The sequence below is a fragment of the Cetorhinus maximus genome, chromosome 22 (genome assembly GCF_964194155.1).
Source record: "Cetorhinus maximus chromosome 22, sCetMax3.hap1.1, whole genome shotgun sequence".
NCBI lineage: Eukaryota > Metazoa > Chordata > Chondrichthyes > Lamniformes > Cetorhinidae > Cetorhinus > Cetorhinus maximus.
The window spans coordinates 58,585,558-58,604,748 of NC_135900.1; the positions used below are offsets into that span (position 1 = coordinate 58,585,558).

At 45.9% G+C, this 19,191-nt stretch overlaps 1 protein-coding gene across 1 annotated transcript in view; it reads left to right on the forward strand.

The window, feature by feature from the left end:
- Positions 1–19,191, forward strand: part of LOC144696730 (ADP-ribosylation factor-like protein 8B-A) — a 107,388-nt gene that overhangs the window by 35,016 nt on the left and 53,181 nt on the right. The gene's annotated exons all lie outside the window — the stretch shown is intronic.

Genomic DNA, 19,191 nt, shown 5'->3' on the forward strand with positions numbered 1-19,191 from the left:
GAAAATCTGGGCCCTTGTGTTCACATTGTATTGCATAGTGCCTACAAATTCAAGTAGGAGAACCCTATTCCCAAGCTTTCTATAGCCTTGCGATTGTTTATAGAATGTGTATTTTCTATCTGTTGAAAAAATTAAAAAAAAATAATTTTTAATCAGGTTTGCTTTTGTGCATCCATGCAACTCCCTAATTTAAAAAAAAAATCAAACATCACAGTCCCATCAGTGTGTTGCTTGAGGACAGCCCTTGGGTTTTGTGTAACACTGCAGCAGAGAATTGTGGAATGTGGATTTGTCCATACAGTTCGCAACATGGTGAGATCAGCTTTTCAGAAGTGCCCCCACTGACACTTTCGAAGTGGCGACCAGGCACTTTCCCACAGGTGGAGGGCAAAACTACAATGTTAATATATTATAGTTCTGCTTTAGGAAGGCAGTTGCTCTATGGCAATTGGGGAAACATCTTCTCCAACAGTATTGCCTCTTTTTGGAGAAAGAAAAGAAATGGCAAGACAACAACACTGAATTTTAGCTCTAATATCTCACAGCCGAGCTGGCCATGAATGTGGACCAGACGCACTTGGTTCTGTTAAGAACCACAGAAAGAAAGTCTTGTGTTTATGTAGTATCTTCTACAACCTCAGGATACCCCCAAAGGGTTTTATACATGAAGAAAAAGGAGTTCCAATGCCATTTAGGCAATGTTATTAGTGCCATTATTCTAAGTAAACCAGAGACGGTTTGTTTTGTGTACAACTTGATAAGAAAGACAACAGATAATAGAAAGAGAACATGGCCTCAACTTTGGGACTGCTGTTAAGTAATAGGCATAGTATCACAACTTCCAAAGGGCAAAATGAACGGAAGTTGCAAAGTCCAACTCTCAGACAACAGCGCCTGTTGTTTCTTTCCTTCTGCTGTTTTTTTGGAATTTGTCCCATTGATGTAAGTGAGTCAGATTCCACAGCATCTTTCAGCAGTTAGTGAAAAGAGGGGATGAGTTTAATCCTATATCCTCCATTTTGTACAGTTATTGTTAACTCATTGGATTCACATGGTCTCTGAAGAGTTTTATTTCTTACATATTATGGTGCAGTCACCAAGAATAGCCCTTTGCATGTTGGTAGGAGTGATAATATACATCAAAAAGTGGATTACTTACTACATTGCAAGTAATAATTGCTGAGTGAATAAGAAAAGCATTTAATGCTTTGTGGTAATTCTGCACTGAAGAATTATACTTTTACATCAAGTACATTTACATTATGACTATCTTGCTTTAAACTTTTGTACTTTGCTAATGTTGTTGATCAGAATTTGAGATGGCATTCTGCTTTAAAAGAATCCTTGCAAACAGTGGGCTAAAAGGTCATTAAAAATAAAACTTAACGTTGACAAAAGAGTGAAGTTTTTAATTGAAATGTCTTGGAGTTAAATCATTCGGAAAGCAGGAAATTGATACTCTGAAATATGGAAGAGATGATCAGTGAGAAACCCTAAAACAACAGTATCATTCATTCACTGTTGTGAAAATCAGTGCATTGAATCCAGTGCCATTCATGCTCGGCCAATAACTTTGTTTGGTTAGCACAATAAGATGATGATATTGGGCCAACATTGTTCTGTTTGAGCACCTTTTAAAAAATTATTCATTCTCTGGATGTGTGTGTAGCTGGCAAGCATTTATTCCTTATCCCTGTCATAACTTAGCTTGGCCCTTGCACGTTTAGGTTTAACATTTTTTTTTCTGTAGCAAATTGCTGAAAGTGTGAGCTGACAGTGTCGTAGCGAGGGAATCTGGGACCTGGTTGAACAGGGCATGCAAATATGTATCTCACAGATTGAAGGATTGTGAAATTAACAGTGCAAGGATTGTGAATGAAGTATAAATTTGAGTGGGTGAATTCAATGCCAAATCTGATGCAGAAAGAGAAATAAAGAGAGTGAAAGAAAGATTGGAGGAAGAAAGAAAAAAAGAAATAAAGGAAAAGTTTTAAAAAAGCATTTAAAATTTTGCATTTTGAAAATCAACAACAATTAAAACCGAAAGGAATGAAACTCCATACTTGTAATAGTCCAGAGAGATTGACCACACATTGCTAAAAGGGTACATAGACAGGAATGGGCAAAAACTTCCTGTAATTTGTATCCACCATGCAAATGCAGCAACTATACACCACTTAATACATTTCAATACTGAGACAGATAGTGAGGTGCCATTTTTGTGAAGCTACTGGCGGAGTGGTGCATGTCAAATAGAAACATTTGGATTTCCATGTTCAGTTGTGCAGCTGCCCTTGTCCAAAGTTGCTGTAGCATTTGTGCATAAATAACAATTAGTGCCATTACCCTCACTGTTAATTTGATGGCAAATTATGGCCCATTTTATAGAGTTCTGTCACAATAAATCAGTTGACTAAAATAGTTCAAACTTCCAAAGTTAGTGCACTAATACAGTAAACTACATTAAGCAGTTTATACATGCTTCAGATGTCCAAGAGAAATCTTTGGTAAAAGTCAAATAGAGACAATGGAGTCTCATTAGAGAAGCTTGTATTGAAAAATTGGATGGTGCAGTTGTCTGACTATCCATTCATCCCAGCTTGGGAGGTGTGAAAATCTCCTCCCCTATTTGGAATTGTCAAAATCATTAAAGACAGTTACTGGAAAAACTGAATATGTGTTGGTTCTTTCTGAGTGTCACCAGTCTTCAGAGTTCAGTAAACTGTCCAACGTAAGGGCAGTGTGGGATTCAGTGCAAGCATCTGTTTCTTGAGGTCAATGTTTGCAGAATGAATCCCTCGATACTTTGGGCTTTTCTTTTAGTTGTCTTAATATGTAGGTGATACTGCAAAAGCAGGATTTATTGCTTATTCCTGAGGACATTAAGAATGAACCATGTAGTGTGAAAGTCACATGTAGGGCAGACCTAAAGCATAGCAAGTTCTCCTCCTTGAAGGATCTTACTCACCATGCAGCTGTGTCATACTCATGTGTTGCTCGTGCTAACCCCAAATTGCCAGATTTATTGAATTCACTTTCATCTACCATGATGGAATTTATCATTCTCAGCTGGGGAGTCATTAGTACCGTAGCCACTGCACTACCACATCATCATACACTCTGCATCTGCTTATAGCCAGAGAATTCTAGGGCTAAGATCATAGCTAGACTGTTCAGCAATACTTTTAAAGAAAGAAAGAACTTGTGGCTATGTAGTGCCTTTCACAGACTCAAGTTGCTCCAAGTTGTAACCAATTAAGCACTTTTGAAGTGTAGTCCCCTGCTGTAATGTAGGAAGCGAAGCAGCGATTTGTGCATATCAAGGTCCCATACAGAACAATGTGGTAATGACCAGATAAGTAAGTGTAAACCTGGGAGAATGGGTCAATACTTTAGGGACTAAAGAGTCTCCAAAATGAACGAGATGGGGTCTTATGCTGAAACGCCACTTTAACCTGCACTTAACACAATATGCCATTTTGGTCCAGGAGTTGGAGCTTACTCTAGGAATGCGTGCCTGGAGGATCATTAGGGGGCTGATTGTCATTTAAATAGCTTGGTAGCACTCATGATGGAGGCTGCAGTGTGAATAGCGCTTGACCTAACACCTTCTCGAAACAGAGACAAGCTGATTGTGAGTAAACTAGATGCTGCTGAGGATTTTGAGTGTTTGTAAAAGGTAATATTTTTAAGTGTTCACTTGCTGTTGGAGGTTTGAAGAGGATTTTTGAAATAGTGGGATATTTTCTGGGGCACTAAGTCTTCATGAATACTATCAGCATTTATTCTGGAAATTCTGTGGGCACTGCACATAAGAAGAGTAGGTGCTGTACTACTCTGCCTTATCTGACACCCTACTGGAGCCAGCAGAAGAAAGGGATTGTCAGCATCTTGCTAAGGGTTCCCATTGGTTTGCAGGCAGAATGGGAAGAGGTTGTTAGGCCAGGCAAAGCAGCACCAGCTGCTGCAGGAGAGAGAGGGACATGAGAGAGAGTTGGACTCCTTTCCCTTGCGTGTATAAGACATCCTTCTTCCACCAGAACTTCCAGCCACATCTGAAAACCTGTTGGCCTCTCATTTGGTACTTCAGCCATCCTGAAACATGGCGCTATGTGTCAGCTAGCACATTCCACATTACATATGTTGCTCCATGAAAATTGTGTACAATTAGAATGTGAGTGCAAACCTGCAGGCAAGGTTAAATTATAATAATCAGCGATTAGGAGCAATTGCATGCTAAATACAGGCTCAAGTACAGCATCGATTTAGTACCTGCTTTCACCAAAATAACCACCGAGGTCTCAGTATTGTGGAATCATGGAATGTTTACAGCACAGATGGAGACCATTTGGCCTGTCAATCCTGTGCCAGCTCTCTGCAAGACCAATTAAGCTAGTTGTACACTCTTATCTCTTCCCCGTGGTTGTGTAATTTTGTTTCCCTTCAGGTGCTTATTCAATTCCCTTTTGAAAACCATGATTGAATGTCTCCTCGGTCAGCCTCCCCTCCACCTCTAAAGGGGGTGCAGGAGCAGAGGGACCTGGATGTATATATGTGCATAAGTCATTAAAGGTGGCAGGGCAGGTGGAGAGAGCAGTCAATAAAGCATACAGTACCCTAGGCTTTATTAATAGGGGCATAGAGTACAAGAGCAAGAAGATTATGCTGAACTTGCATAGGACACTAGTTAGACCTCAGCTGGAGTATTGTGTCCAGCCCTGGGTGCTACACTTTAGGAAGGATGTGAAGGCATTGGAGAGAGTGCCAAAGAGGTTTACAAAAATGGTTCCAGGATGAGAAACTTCAGTTATGAAGATAGATTGGAGAAATTGGGAGTGTTCTCCTTGGAGAGGAGAAGGCTAAGAGGAGATTTGATAGAGGTGTTCAAAATCATGAGGGGGCTGGATAGAGTAGATAGGGCGAAGCTGTTCCTGCTCATAAAAGGATCGAGAACAAGAGGGCACGGATTTAAAGTGATTTGCAAAAGAAGCAAATGCAATGTAAGAAAAACTTTTTCACACGAGTGGTTCGGGCCTGGAAAGCACTGCCTGGAGGTGTGGTGGAGGCAGGTTCAATCGAGGCATTCAAGAGGGCATTAGATGATTATTTGCGTGCAGGGTTATGGGGGAAAAGGCACGCGAATGCCACTGAGTCATAGTGTTCATTCGGAGAGCCAGTGCAGACACAATGGGCCGAATGGCCTCCTCCTGCATTGTAAGAATTCTGTGATCCTGCCTTAAGATTCCCACAAGAAATGAGTTTGGGCAACCTCAACTAAAATATTTGAGTGAATAAGAGAGGAGCTGGTTGTGCTGGTGGTTACTTTGCTGTTTGTTGAAATCAAACAAAAATGCAGTAAACTTTTATCACTTTCTCATTCATAATCTGCCATTAGTGCACTGTTAACTGTGATTGTACTGTCATGTAAAGCAGGCAAACTGGCTCCAATACTCTGAACCCAACTTTTCGGGGTCATGAGTGTAGATGAGTGTGGAAGTTGGAGGTGTGGAAAATGTGGGCATTTTTCTATTGATCATAAAAGGGAGATTGAAACAAGCAAGTACATTAAAAGGATCACGTTGTACCCCAAAGGTCACGAGTCTCTTTTTCAGCACTATTCTCTCAGAGCAGAAAAATGGCTCCAAATAGATGTGTAAATTTGGGAAACGAGTGTACTTAGCGATGAAAGCTGCTGTGTTTCAAAATCAATGAATTTCAACACTCTATGGGAAGCATTCACTTTGAACCAATTTTTTGCAGAGATTAAATGATAATGGCACACCTTTAGTTATTGGGAGAAAAAGGCATCTATCATAGGCCACCAAAACTGAAATATTGTGTATGAATGCTTAACATGTTTCATTTTTTTAAAGGAGGCATTGCCTGTTGAAAATAAACTAGTTAAAAAGAATTTGATATTGAAGTTATTTATTCAAACACACAGTGTAACATCCATATCTGACTGTCTGCAAGGATCCACAAAGTCATTTGTAGCCAAGGCGATAAGAAACTGAACTAAATGAGAAATTAGGAGAAATACTTATGAATACTGTTTCAGGTAACTTGTGATGGTCCGTGGTATTGGCAGGTTTTGCCACCGCCACTTAAAGCTAGCCTGCGCTACGTTAAAGGGCAGTTACGTTCTGTCTAACCAGAAACTGGAACTGATTGCAGGAGATAAGTATGAAGAACACTGATTTATGGTGCTAAAGGGCAGATAAAATGCTCCAAGTTTCTCCGACACTCTAGATGCCTTCATGGGAGAGATGGACAGGAGGAGATGGGTCTTGTATCCATAGGGATGGGTGGATCTGCAGAAAAACTTTGCGAAGGCAGTGGGAGCAGATAACCGCGGTGGTCAATGTCAGGAGTCTAGCTCTGGCTAGACCTGGATGCAGTGTCCAAGACGCTCAATGGCCTCACATCCGTGGTCAAGGTCAATGACTTCATATTCAAATGCCATGTCCCACAATCTGCACCACAAGCCTCAGACACTGCTCAGTTCACCACACCCGCATCACTTACCTATCAACGGTCTCTAAATCCTAAACATATCTGACATTCATAGCTTCACCTCATCCTCTCACACTTAGCTCTGCTGCAAACCTCATAGCCACATCTCTCAGCTTACACACGCACTACCAGCTATTCAACCATGACAGCCCTATCACCTAAATAGATTACAATACACTCATAACATACTTCCCTTTCTCTTGCAGGACCAGATGGCAAATAACGAGAGGCAGCAGGACCTAATTGGTGGGGAACGGGCATGATTAGATGTGCTAACCTTGCTCGAGGAGATGGTGCTCACCATCATTGGAACAGTTGGCTGAATTCTCCGGTCAGTGATGGGGGGCAGGGCCCACTCGCTGACGTGTAAAATGGCACGCAGTGACGTTGGGCGGGCGCCACAGTGTCACTGCACGTCATTTAGATTTTCAGTTCGGCGGGCGCACAGCCGAGTCGGCTACGTGCCCACCGAACTGTCAAAGGCCTATTAAGGCCATTTAAAAACTAATTAACTCAATTAACTGAGCTGCCCGTCTAACCTTAAGGTTGGCGGGCAGGTGAAGAGCCCAGGCGGCCTTTGCATTTTTCATGAAACCTCATCCACGGGCGGGAAGAGGTTTCACGAAGTGTTTTAAAATGTAATAAAAACGTTTACATTAATTCTTTGACATGTCCCAGCTCATGTGACAGTGTCACATGAGGGGACATATTTTAAAAGTCTTTCCTTTATTTAAATTTACACATGTCAAATGAACCTCCGCCAGGCCTCAGGGAGATTTCTGCGCTCGTCCGCGCGGATGCGTGAAAGAGCACAGGAAACGACTCAGGGAATTCCCTCCCGGCCCACACAAGTAGCACTCAGCGCTTCCAGGTGAGAGTCACGCTGGGTGGGCTTTAATTGGCCCGCCCATGTGAAATGGCAGTGTGGCCCCGATTGGGGGCGCCGATCAGGTTCGCGCCCGCCCCCGTACAACACCCCACCGATGAGAGAATTTTTCCCAGTATCCTTATGCCTAATCCTCCATCTCCTTTCCCTCTATTCCCCCCAATCCCACAATCTCTTCTGATTTGCAAGCTGCAAATGATGTAAACATGCACCTCTTACTTTCCCCCACCGCCCCTCCACACAATCCCACCATTCAGGGCAGGGAACAAGGGAACAATGGAGGAGTGCGCATTGTCCTGTCTCTTTCCTTCTCTTCTACCCATGGCAAGTGTTTTAGGCTTTAGCCATCATTTACTTGTTCAGGCGATGGAATTCGTCCTGTTACGTTATATCTCCGCCTCTTTAGTTTCCTTCATAACCCCATTTCTTTACCACTTGACTTGATAAATCCAATCATTATTCATCCTTTTTTGTGCCTCTCTGCATATACACTTTTTTCAGACTTGCCTGAACCCGAGGATACTTCTTTCTTGATCATTCTATTTTTCTGCCCTTTTGCACCTTGTGGTTTTAGCTTTTCAGTCTAACAGTCACTCTCTGTGATAGTTATTAGCTCAACTTAGCAGTTCTATCATCAGCAATGGCAGCTCTTTATGCAATTCAGAAGTTTAAAGCAATCATGATTCATGGGCACTGCTCTAAAAATCACCAACATGTCTGGACAATGGGTTTTTAATAGTTTTTGTTCAGACATGTGGTTTACACTTCAGAAAGAATCACTCAAGACACTGTATATCTAAAATTGTGTAGGTCACCATATCAGTGCAGGCAGTAAGACAAATAGTTGTCAAATGAGTGAAAAGATAAGCAAGTCAGCCCTTGATAATCTTATAAGGGTGAAGGCACCATGACTGTTGCCAGGATACCAGGCAGTGACCTGCCTGATATGCTGCATATGGTCATACACCAGCTGGATGTTGAGGGAGTGGAATCCCTCTTGGATGCAGTACATGTCAAGAGTTGACTTGCCGTGCCTACAAAGTGATGCAAGAACCTAAACCCCAACTTGAAATCAGGTTAATTGCACTTGCATCGTTTGCGCTGTATACGCAGGAGTTCCTCAGGGTAGTGTCCTCGGCCCAATCATCTTGAGCTGCTTCATCAATGACCTTCCTTCCGTCATAAGGTCTGAAGTGGGAATGTTCGCTGATGATTGCACAATGTTCAGCACCATTCGTGACTCCTCAGATACTGAAGCAGACCATGTCCTAATGCATCAAGACCTGGACAATATCCAGGCTTGGGCTGACAAATGACAAGTAACATTCGCGTCACACAAGTGTCAGGCAATGACCATCTCCAACAAGAGAGAATCCAACCATTGCCCCTTGATGTTCAACGGCATTACCGGCACTGAATCACCCACTATCAATATCCTCGGGGGGAGGGGGTTACCATTGACCAGAAACTGAACTGGACTAGCCATATAAATACTGTGGCTACAACAGCAGGTCAGAGGCTAGGAATCATGTGATGAGTAACCCACCTCCTGACTCTCCAAAGCCTGTCTACCATCTACAAGGCACAAGTTAGGAGTGTGATGGAATGCTCCCCACTTGCCTGGATGAGTGCAGCTCCCATAACACTCAAGAAGCTTGACACCGTCCAGGGCAAAGCAGCCCACTTGATTGGCACCACATCCACAAAAGCATTCCCTCCCTTCACCACCGACACACAGTAGCAGCAGTGTGTACCATCTATAAGATGCACTGCAGGAATTCACCAAGTCTCCTTCGACAGCACCTTCCAAACCCATGACCACTACCATCTAGAAGGACAAAGGCAGCAAATAGATGGGAACACCACCACCTGGAAGTTCCCCTCCAAGTCACTCACTATCCTGACTTGGAAATATATCATCGTTCCTTCACTGTCACTGTGTCAAAATCCTGGAACTCCCTTCCTAACAGCACTGTGGGTGTACCTACATCACATGGACTACAGCGGTTCAAGAAGGAAGCTCACCACCCCCTTCTGAAGGGCAACTAGGATGGGCAATAAATGCTGGCCTAGCCAGTGAAGCCCACATCCCTTGAATGAATAAAAAAAAAAGCTGCTTCTCGAAACTGAATCCTTTGAGAGTCCAATAAAATTCCACCCAATGTGTAAGTTTTGCCCCTCCCAATTAATGGCCACTTAAAGGCCTCCTCTGGTATCAGCAGCGGGCTTGGCCCAGGCATCAGGCACCCTTATTCCGGAGCGGAGGGCGCGTTCTGTTCAGATACCCTGTGCCCAATGGTGGCTCCCCCACAATACTCCCCTGCCACTCCCCAAACTTCCTGAACCTGGTCCTCCATCCTTCCACTTCCTGCGACCCGCCAGCCTGTCCCCAGAGAAATCCTCCAGTCACCCCTTAATCCGAATCCATGGCATAAAAGTCCCCCCATTGTTTTTTAATACAATGGTCAGAATCCTTAGGTTGGCGTGCATGTGCGCACCCGACCCGTTCGGACACGAATTCGTGCGAGATGATGTCGGGTGAGCATCCCAACGTCATCTCACGCAATATTTGGGTTGGTGGGCATGCACAAAAGTCAGAAGTGCGCCCGCCAACAATTAAGAGGCTAATTAGTGTAATTGAAGTTGCAATTGTGACCAATTTTTCGTGGCTATGTGAATCGGCCAGGCGGGCTTTGCATTTTTCATGAAACCTCATCCAAGGGCAGGATGAGGTGTCCGCTATTAAATTAAAAAAAATAAAAATCTGTGAACAGCATTTTTATCATGTATATGTTCAGATGACTGATTGTGATGCTTGGACAATTTTTTCCTGATTTTTAAAAAACTTCATTGAATTGTTTTCAAGTCTTCACCTCCCTGAGGGAGCTCTCTGCCTTCAGGGAGCTTTCATTCAGTGCTCACCCCCTGTTATGACCCAGCAGTTGGTAAAGTTGAGTTATTTTAAAATCCCAGAGGGAAACTTGAAATAACTGTCATGACCTATAATTTTAAGTGGTATGTTTGAGCTGCAGCTCTAAATTCTGGAATCAGACTACCGGTTCTCAAGCGGTTTTATATCAAAGTACATGAGACATTTATTAATTTACACAAGTTAAATATAAACACATGGCTCCAAATTACTACTATCATAACTTTTAACAAATCCACAAATTAATCTCTATTAAGGCAACAACAACCTATAGACTTTAAGCAGACACCAGGCAAAGCATTTTCACCTTACAAATTCAAAATGAGGTTCCTTTCACTTTGGTTCCTTTGCAGACACAGTGGTAGGCTTACATTGCCTCTGCCCTGCACACACGAAACTGCCCTCTGTTGTACCCACCACACCTCATTGAATGTAAATTCTCATTATATCACCAGCCTCTTTAAACTCCACTTCTTCTAACAATAAAACCCCTTTCACAGTACTAATTTTATTATTAATATAAACATTGCTTGGTCTCTGCTAGCTGGGTGCCAGATTTCACTCCCCTTCTTGAATGCTGTGTTCAACAAAAATGCAGATGCACTCTAGTTGTCTTACATCTCAAAACTAGTACACATCAAAGCACCCAGACTAGCTGGCTTTAATCCAATTAAGACACACCCTCAGACTAACCCTTTATTTAAAAAAAATAATTTCTAATAACGTTATATACATTAATAGCTTCATGACACCCGCGTTTATGTCAGCGCCTGCCCTCCTCCTGCCGCCACCCTGGCAGCGCTGAACATTTCAGTGTGTGCCTGGCTGGCCATTAATTGGCCAACCAGCGTGAAATCGCGGTCGGGGGCCAATTGCAAGTGGCGGTCTGTCCCCATGCAGATCCCGGGCCCACTGATCATGCCCGCTCACTGACCTAAAAATCCTGCCCAATGTCACAACTGACATATGGTGACTGGGCAAACAACCACAGGGTGGAATTCTTCCATTAACACTCTCGAGGTTGCAGCCATCCCGCTACTTAGGCCGCTTTTTGAACTTTTACACTTTTCATTTGCCCAGCGGGACTGAATGGTGGAATTGAGTTGGTATTTTAGTAGCAATTGTTCGTTTCCTTTTTTCACTCCTGCAACACAGGAGTATTGATGGCCCAGTTCTCTCATTGCTCCCAATTTGCACGGGACCTAATATTTGTGACTGTGGAACAGCAGTCTGTAATATTAAAAGTGGAGGGAGGTGAATGAATAAATGAAAATTGTCAACAACTCAGCATCAGCTACTATAGCCTCCCATCTATTAGCCTGATTGCCCTAGGAGACAGTGGTGGAAAAGAGACAGAATAAAGAACTCAGGAGAAAGAAGGCTAGCTGGATGAAAAAGTGGAAGGATAATATTGGAAAGGATGAAAAGAGAAGGTCAGAAGGAATTCTGCAGCAAGTGACTCAACTCCTGACTTCTCAAAGCCCATCCACCATCTACAAGGCAGAAGTCAGAAATGTGATGGAAAACTCTCCACTTGTCTCGATGAGTGCAGCTCCGACAACACTCAAGAAGCTCTGCACCATCCAAGACAAAGCATCCTGCTTGATTGCCCCCCTCACCTGCCACTTAAACATTCACCCCCTCCATCACTGGCATAAACTGGCTGCAGTGTGCACCATCTACAAGATCCACTGCAGCAACTCACCAAGTCTCCTTCGACAGCACCTTCCAAACCGACGACCTCGATTCCCCAGAACACGGAACAGGAAACATGGAACGTACGAACATGGAAACACCACCATCAGCAATCCCCTCCAAGTCACTCATCATCTTGACCTGGAACCATATCCCCCTTTTCTTCAATATCATTGAGTCAAAATCCTGGAACTTCATCCTGAGCAGCACTATGTGTGTACGAGATGAACTGCAGCAATTCAAAAAGGTCACTCATCACCACCTTCGGAGGGCAATTAGGGATGGGCAATAAATGTGGCCTTGCCAGCAATGCTCACTTCTCACAAAAGAATTTAAAAAATTCAAGAGCTGGGCATGCCTTCAAACTCCAATTTATATGCTTCATGTTGTCACACCAACTTTGAAAAAGTCTTTCACAACCGAACTGGATGATACTCATTCACCGGCACACACTGAAATGAATGATAAGTACTTTGATATCACTGAATGTGTGCTGCTAAACGTTACATTTTCGCAGATTTTCTGTTTGCTCGTCAAATGGACTTAACAGACAGGAGCAAACCCATAATCCACTGATGTAATGTGTGGTGGCTACGCTGGATATGTAAAAGACGAAGGTGGGAGCCTGTCCCAGCTAAGAGTTGGTACTGTGCTGTATTTCTTATATTCATACAGAGTGGTCACAGAACAGTGCGGAAGTTTGGTATCGGGGCGAGTGGGAATTTGTTGCAGAGGGGCTGCTTTTTTGCATCCAATACTTGTGCTGGCTCCTGTTATAGGAAGCTATTTAATTTAATGGACCTATAACTTAAGCTAAATCAAGTAATTAGTTAAAAGGCTTAAAAACTATAAGCTAAGGTAATTAAATACATAATGGCTGAATTTTCCTCTCTGGGTGGGAAAGTGGGTGTGATTCCCACTGGGTGGTGGGATGGCTGAACATGAGTGAACTTCCACTTTTAAGCTCATTAACTATGCATCAACGAGGAGCTTGGCGAATCTTGAGGCAGGGTGGCAGGAAGTCGCCTGCCCTGTACCTCACGGGGTTGGAGGTCCTGGTGCCATATTTAAATGGCACTCTGACAGACATTCAGTCACTGCAGGCCAGGAGCTCTGCAGAAGACAAAGACTATGACACCCAACAGTAGGAAACCCCCTGTCCCGTGGATTCTCCTCCAGGCTATCCAGGAAAGGCGAAGGACCTCTTTCCGAGGGATGGGAGCAGGACGTCCTCCCACCTGACCACACAGCTTGGGGGGAGAGCGCTGAGGAGGTTAGTGCCACTGGGACCCATAGAAAGACCACCCTGCAGTGCAGGAAATGGCTGAATGATCTGCTGCACTTCAGCAGGGTAAGTGAAACTTCTACTCACTGCAACCTCACACTCTCATAAGGGCATCAGGCAGTCTAAGGGTTAGAGTCCACAGGGATGTCTCACATGACCAGCAGATGGGACATCAGCACTGAATGTGTTTCAGTCACTTTAAGCTCACCAATTCATGTAAGTTCCTGCACAAACGATGCCTTAATCCCTTAGTGGGGGAGGGCTCAGCAGAGACGATAAGTGTGTACGCTTCTGAACTGCTCTTTCATCCATAGTGTTCACAGCCAATCCATCTGTCTTTACGCAGGACAAGATTGCACATAATAAGAGTCCGAGCCATGACTTGAGGGGGATCCCCTGAGATCCGGAGCCTATCAGGTTTTGAGGAACGGGCCGCAGAGCTCGCTGTTGAGGAGAGGGATCGTTCCAGCACGGAAGGTGGGATCAGCCTTCCCCAACAAGCCAGTGAGGATGCATCCAGTATACTCTGACAAGATGCAGGCAATGACTGTGAGTGATCTTTAATGTATGAGCCTGCTTAGTCAATCACTAAGGCCAGGATGTTCCCTGAAATCAGCAAAGTCCGATTTCAGGCAGGGAAATCGGTGCTTGACCCGCTGACGGCAATGGTGGAATTTCACCCCGTATCGTGTGGAACATTGTGAAAAAAATCAGAGGCACGGGTTTTACGTTGGATCGCTGGCAGAGTGGCCTCGGATTCGCCAGCCCCGCTGTAACCTCAGAGCTTCAGTAATCCGGACGCCATATTTAAAGGCTAACCCTGCACAGAGCTAGCACTCTCCAAGGGAAAGGAAGCTGCTGGGAACTGATGACTGCCAAAGTTAGGAAACATGCTGCCCCCAAATTTAGTGACGCCTCCCTAAGGCGCCTGCTGCACGCAGTGGAGTCCCGCTGCAAGGTCCTCTACTCTCGCTCTGGGCGAAGACCAGCAAGCAAGGTCATCAGTCCAAGATGGGTGGTGGTGGTCAGCATCAACACACTCCAAAAGAGCACAGCCACCCAGTGCTGAAAGAGGATGAATGATCTCCTCTGTTCCACCAGGGTAAGTCACTGTTCTCCATGCACAAACCCATCACACATCCACAGGGATCTCGCTCACTGCCAGTTCAAGGGACATCACCACTCACTCTCTCACACGCAGCTTCACCAGCTCTGTGGATTGTGTCCTCATGCCATCCATGGCACCACTCACAACATGCCAGGCACCCATCTCATCTGGCTTGGCAGGCATCCTGCTTACATTCTCTCCATCTGTCGCAGGGAGAGGTCGCAGACTGGTGGAGAAATGCCTGACATCAAGGTCCTCACTGACTTGAAAGTAGAGCCATCCAGCTGGCCAGCGATGACCTGCACTGTTCCTGTGCTGACAGTGAGGTCAGGGCTGCTCAACCAAGTGAGGATCCAGCAGCGCAAAATCCATCAGATAACCAGATAACCATGCTGTGAGTCACATCCCCTATTCCTCAGTCCCCTGCCATGCACTAAATATCTTTCCATACTTTTGCAGGCACATCTAGCCAAAGGGTCCACGAGCCAGGTCTTTGACTCCATCCCCGAGGACACCACAGAAGAGGAATCCGTAGACCCAGTGCTCACACATTTCCTCCACCAGCCCAAAGACACACACCTCAGTGGGACCTAATTCTAGATTAGCCTCGGGGTCACAATCTGGTGAGCACATCGCACTGTCTGATCCAGAGCAGGTGGAGGCAGGGACCTTCCATTTTCATGGCACTTGGAGGGCTGCCGGAGGCCAGAAACCTGCTGAGTCTGAGTCAGATGAGAGCCTCAGGACTCAGTCATACCTCAGTTGCTCGAGCTGCAAAGGCAAGTTCAGGAACATTGGGAAGAGATGTCCACTTCACTCCTCAGATTGAAAGACACAACGAAAGAGCCCATCCGCCTTCAGACCGAGGTGATAGCATGTTCATGCTAACGCACCTAGGTCAACACTGGTAGGATGGTGGCCATCGTGGAGACCTTAGTCCAAGAGCTGCACTCCATTGCTGAGGCACTTGTAGGCATCCATCGGTGTCAACACAAGAGGGTGGCGGGGAATCTCAGACTTACTCCAACTGTCCCTTCCTCCCAAGGAATCAGCCAGGGGCCCTCGGGTGCCCATAGGGAGGAGGATCAGCAGGTGCACACCCCGGGACCAACCAATCTGGTTACTCGGGGAGTGACCGGCCCATCCGAATCCCCTCTTCCTGTGACCCCAGTATCTCCAGCTTTGCAGGCCGAGACGTGTGGCACTGCCACACAGCAGGACCCCGAAGGTAGGCCGGGGCACTCCAGGTCTTGGCCCTCCAGAGGACGCCTGCCAAGGTCATCACAGGCGACAGGGCATAGCAGCCAGCAGGCCACCTCTACCTCCGCTGTAGATGTCGGGGATGCACCAAGACATAGCGGCAGGGTTAGGAAGGTCAAGAAGAAGTAGTTGTACAATATGGAAATGGGTCTTAACAATTTGCACATAATGTTGACCATTGTAAATATGCTCCCAAGAATATCTCCTCCTTTATGGCTTCTTGTTATGATGCGCAATGTTTGTGTCAATCAGATGTGAAACTTCGGTTCCTGCACAAAATGAAGCAAGTGTCGCAGTCCCGGGCCTCTCCCCTGTGCAGTGTGTAACCTTCTGCGCACAGTGATTGTCCGGCTTCAAAGTCACTCTCCAGATCAGTGATACCTGCACCTCCATGTGGCTTGTGTTTGCTGTTAGAATCTTGTACCCAAGTGTCACTGGTTTCTGTGATGTTCTCTGTGTGCTCTCAGTACCTTTGAGGTGAGGCTGCCTCCCCATCTCTTCACCATTCCTGACAGGTGAAGGTGTGGTGCTGAAGGGGAAAGGTGGTGAAGCCTGCCAAATGATTAAGTGCTGTTAAACTTGATGTGCCCACCGTATCTCAGCAGTGTCTCCATGATATGGCCCTCTTCACAGAGTGTATGTACACTGCCCTCAGCCAGACAAATGTCAGACATTCCCAGATGTAATGTGAAGATCTCAGGAGTGTCTTCACTGCATCTTGTCATCATCCTCCTGGAATCTTGTGGCAATGAGGGCCACACGAACTCGCTTGGCCAGTGCAATGTCCTCATCACCTGCACCCTCGCCTTCCAGGGCCTCATCACCCTCATCCCCTTTGACTTCCTCCTCATCGGAGGGGAAATGCAGCTCTTCCATCTCCCCATCATCTAGGTCCTCCCCCTTTGCATTGCCAGGTTGTGTAGAGTGCAGCAAGCCACGATGATGCGTGACACCCTCTGGGGAGTGTACTGGAGCGCTCCGCCAGATCTGTTGAGGCACCGGAACCTCATTTTCAGGATCTCTATGGTGTATTCTACCAAACTCCAGGTTGCAGCATGGGTGTCATCGTACTTTCTCTTAGCAGCAATCTGAGGCCACCACACAGATGTCATCAGCCACGTCCTTTGTAGGCAGCTCTTGTCCCCAAGGAGCCAAACCTGCAGCTTGTGTTGTCCACGGAAGATGTCAGCAATCTGAGACCTGCTGAGGATGTATGAGTCGTGGACGCTTCAGGGGTACCTTGCACAAACCTGCATGATCCATTTGTTATGGTTGCAGATGAGCTGAATACAGAGAGAGTGGAAACTTTTGCAGTTCATATACTGGACTGCTTGTTACCAGGGAGATTTAGGAGCCACGTGAGTGCTGTCCATGGTACCCTGCACCTGTGGGAATCCGGAAAGCTCAGCAAAGCTGTTGGATCCAGTGCCCTTGGTTTGTTGGGAATAAAGGATCCAGGTTGCACGCTTTGTTTGGGGTGACCGGACCGGTACAGAGACAAAGGACATTAGGAAATCGCTGTTAGAATAAGCACATGCTGTTTATTTACAAACTAAACTCTGCAGCTACACTTGTGTGCTCACAACATAAAACTCTGTCTTTACTCATCAGTGACTAACTCAAGACTCTCTCACATAGAGGTAGCCCGTGCTGCTCTGCTATTGTATATTATGATCATGTGACCTTACATTGCAATACTTGCCTTAAAGGTATATTGCATCTCAGATTACTACACAATCCCAGCGCTCTTGCTTCCTGGCTGGCCTGATTTCTATCGAAGTTGACAAAGTTGTGTGCCTTGGCAAAAATGGCGTCCGTGACCTCCTGGATATATTTGTGGGTGGAGGCTTGTGAGATCCCGCACTGATTCCCAGTGGAGTCCTGTAAGGAGCCACTGCCGTAGAAATTGAGTGCGGCAATCACCTTCACTGCCACTGGCAATGGACACCCTCCAAGTCCCTGTGGTGCCAAATCCTACAGAAGGTGGCAACTGTGAGTGACCAGTTCCCTTGACATCCACAATCGTCAGCGACACTGCAGGTAGCACATGCGCTGTCTATAGACCCTGGGCCTCATGAGGCGCCTATGAATGATGGCTCTCAGGGGTTCATCCTCTGCACATGGAGGAGGCCCTGACGTCCCTTGGTCTTGAGGGTTCTGCTCCTCCCTTGGCGAGATATGCGCCTCCGTCGCATTCTACTCTGCCTTCTCTCCTGCCTATAAGCATTGAGGTAGACAGCTACATCACCAGACTCCATGTTCCTGATGGTCTCCTCACTGCAGTATCAAAGAGAGAGAGATGAGAGAGTCAGCGATTATCTCCTAAGGACCACTCTTGGTCAAGTCATCACCTCCGGCTGCCTCTCATGGCCCTATAATGCATGCTGGAGAGTCCTGGCCACCACATGGATGTCCAGTGTTTAGCGCACATGATGGTTGACCAAAATCCCACCCACCACTGCCTCACACCACAGGACCAAGTGGCGACAGCTCCAGCCACTTGACTGCATCCTGAACTCTCATCTCAGGGGCAGACCTCATCCCCTAACCTGCACTCCAAGGCTTCGCGGTTTGCTTGGATCATGAGTGTAACTTTTCAATGTCAACTTAAACATATTGTAAGGGACTAGGAGCACACCCATTGGTGTTCCATGGCCATCTTTCCCAAAGGAATCCTCAATTTTGCCCAGTTGCCCAATGGTTCTGCAGCACCATAGCACTCATTTGAGTTTGAGGTATGTGCGCAAGGTTTTAACAGTAAAGGAGCAATCATTGGCACACTCAGGAATTAGTGCTGCGTGAGTGGGCACAATTGCTTGACTAACCTGACTCCAAGCATGTCAGTTGAGCTCAAGCTAGACGGCCTCAGCTGAGGAAGAGTGCTCATCGTTGACATTTTTTCCATTTGCCTGGCCATTTTCTCCCTCACCCCCCCACCATCCCCCGGCATGTGTTAGTGTGCAACCTTCAGCCTGTGCTGCCATGACCCTCCCTTGCACTGTTGCCCTAGCCCTGAGGTTCCCTTATCCCTGGCACTGTTGCCCCAGCACCACAAGCCAGTCATGGAGAAGCTGCAGTGGAAACTTGCTTGCATTGGGATCCTCGCAAGTGCTGTCCTAAGTTGTGTGCACTCACCTTCGAGTTCCCCTCAAAGTTCAGGTCACCGAGTGCACGTCTTTCGAAGGTAGTTGTAAATCACGTTCTAAAATCACATCTATGTGGGATTTAAATTTGACATGGAGGAGTTGATTCCGGTATGTGGCCGCAATAATGATATGCAAATGTATTCAAGTTAAGTTCCTGGCGCCTGACGGCAGGAAACGCTATTGACGGGGGGAGGGGACAATCCCTTCCCGAATTTACGTTGTAGGAAAATGCACCTAGGGCCTTCGCGCAAGATTTTCCTATCTCACCAGCAAACACACCCGTCCCAATTGGGTGCAGAAATTCTCTCTTCTCTCTATTCCAGGTACCAGCAAGAAAAGAGGGAGGACATCCTCCACCTAGACAACTCG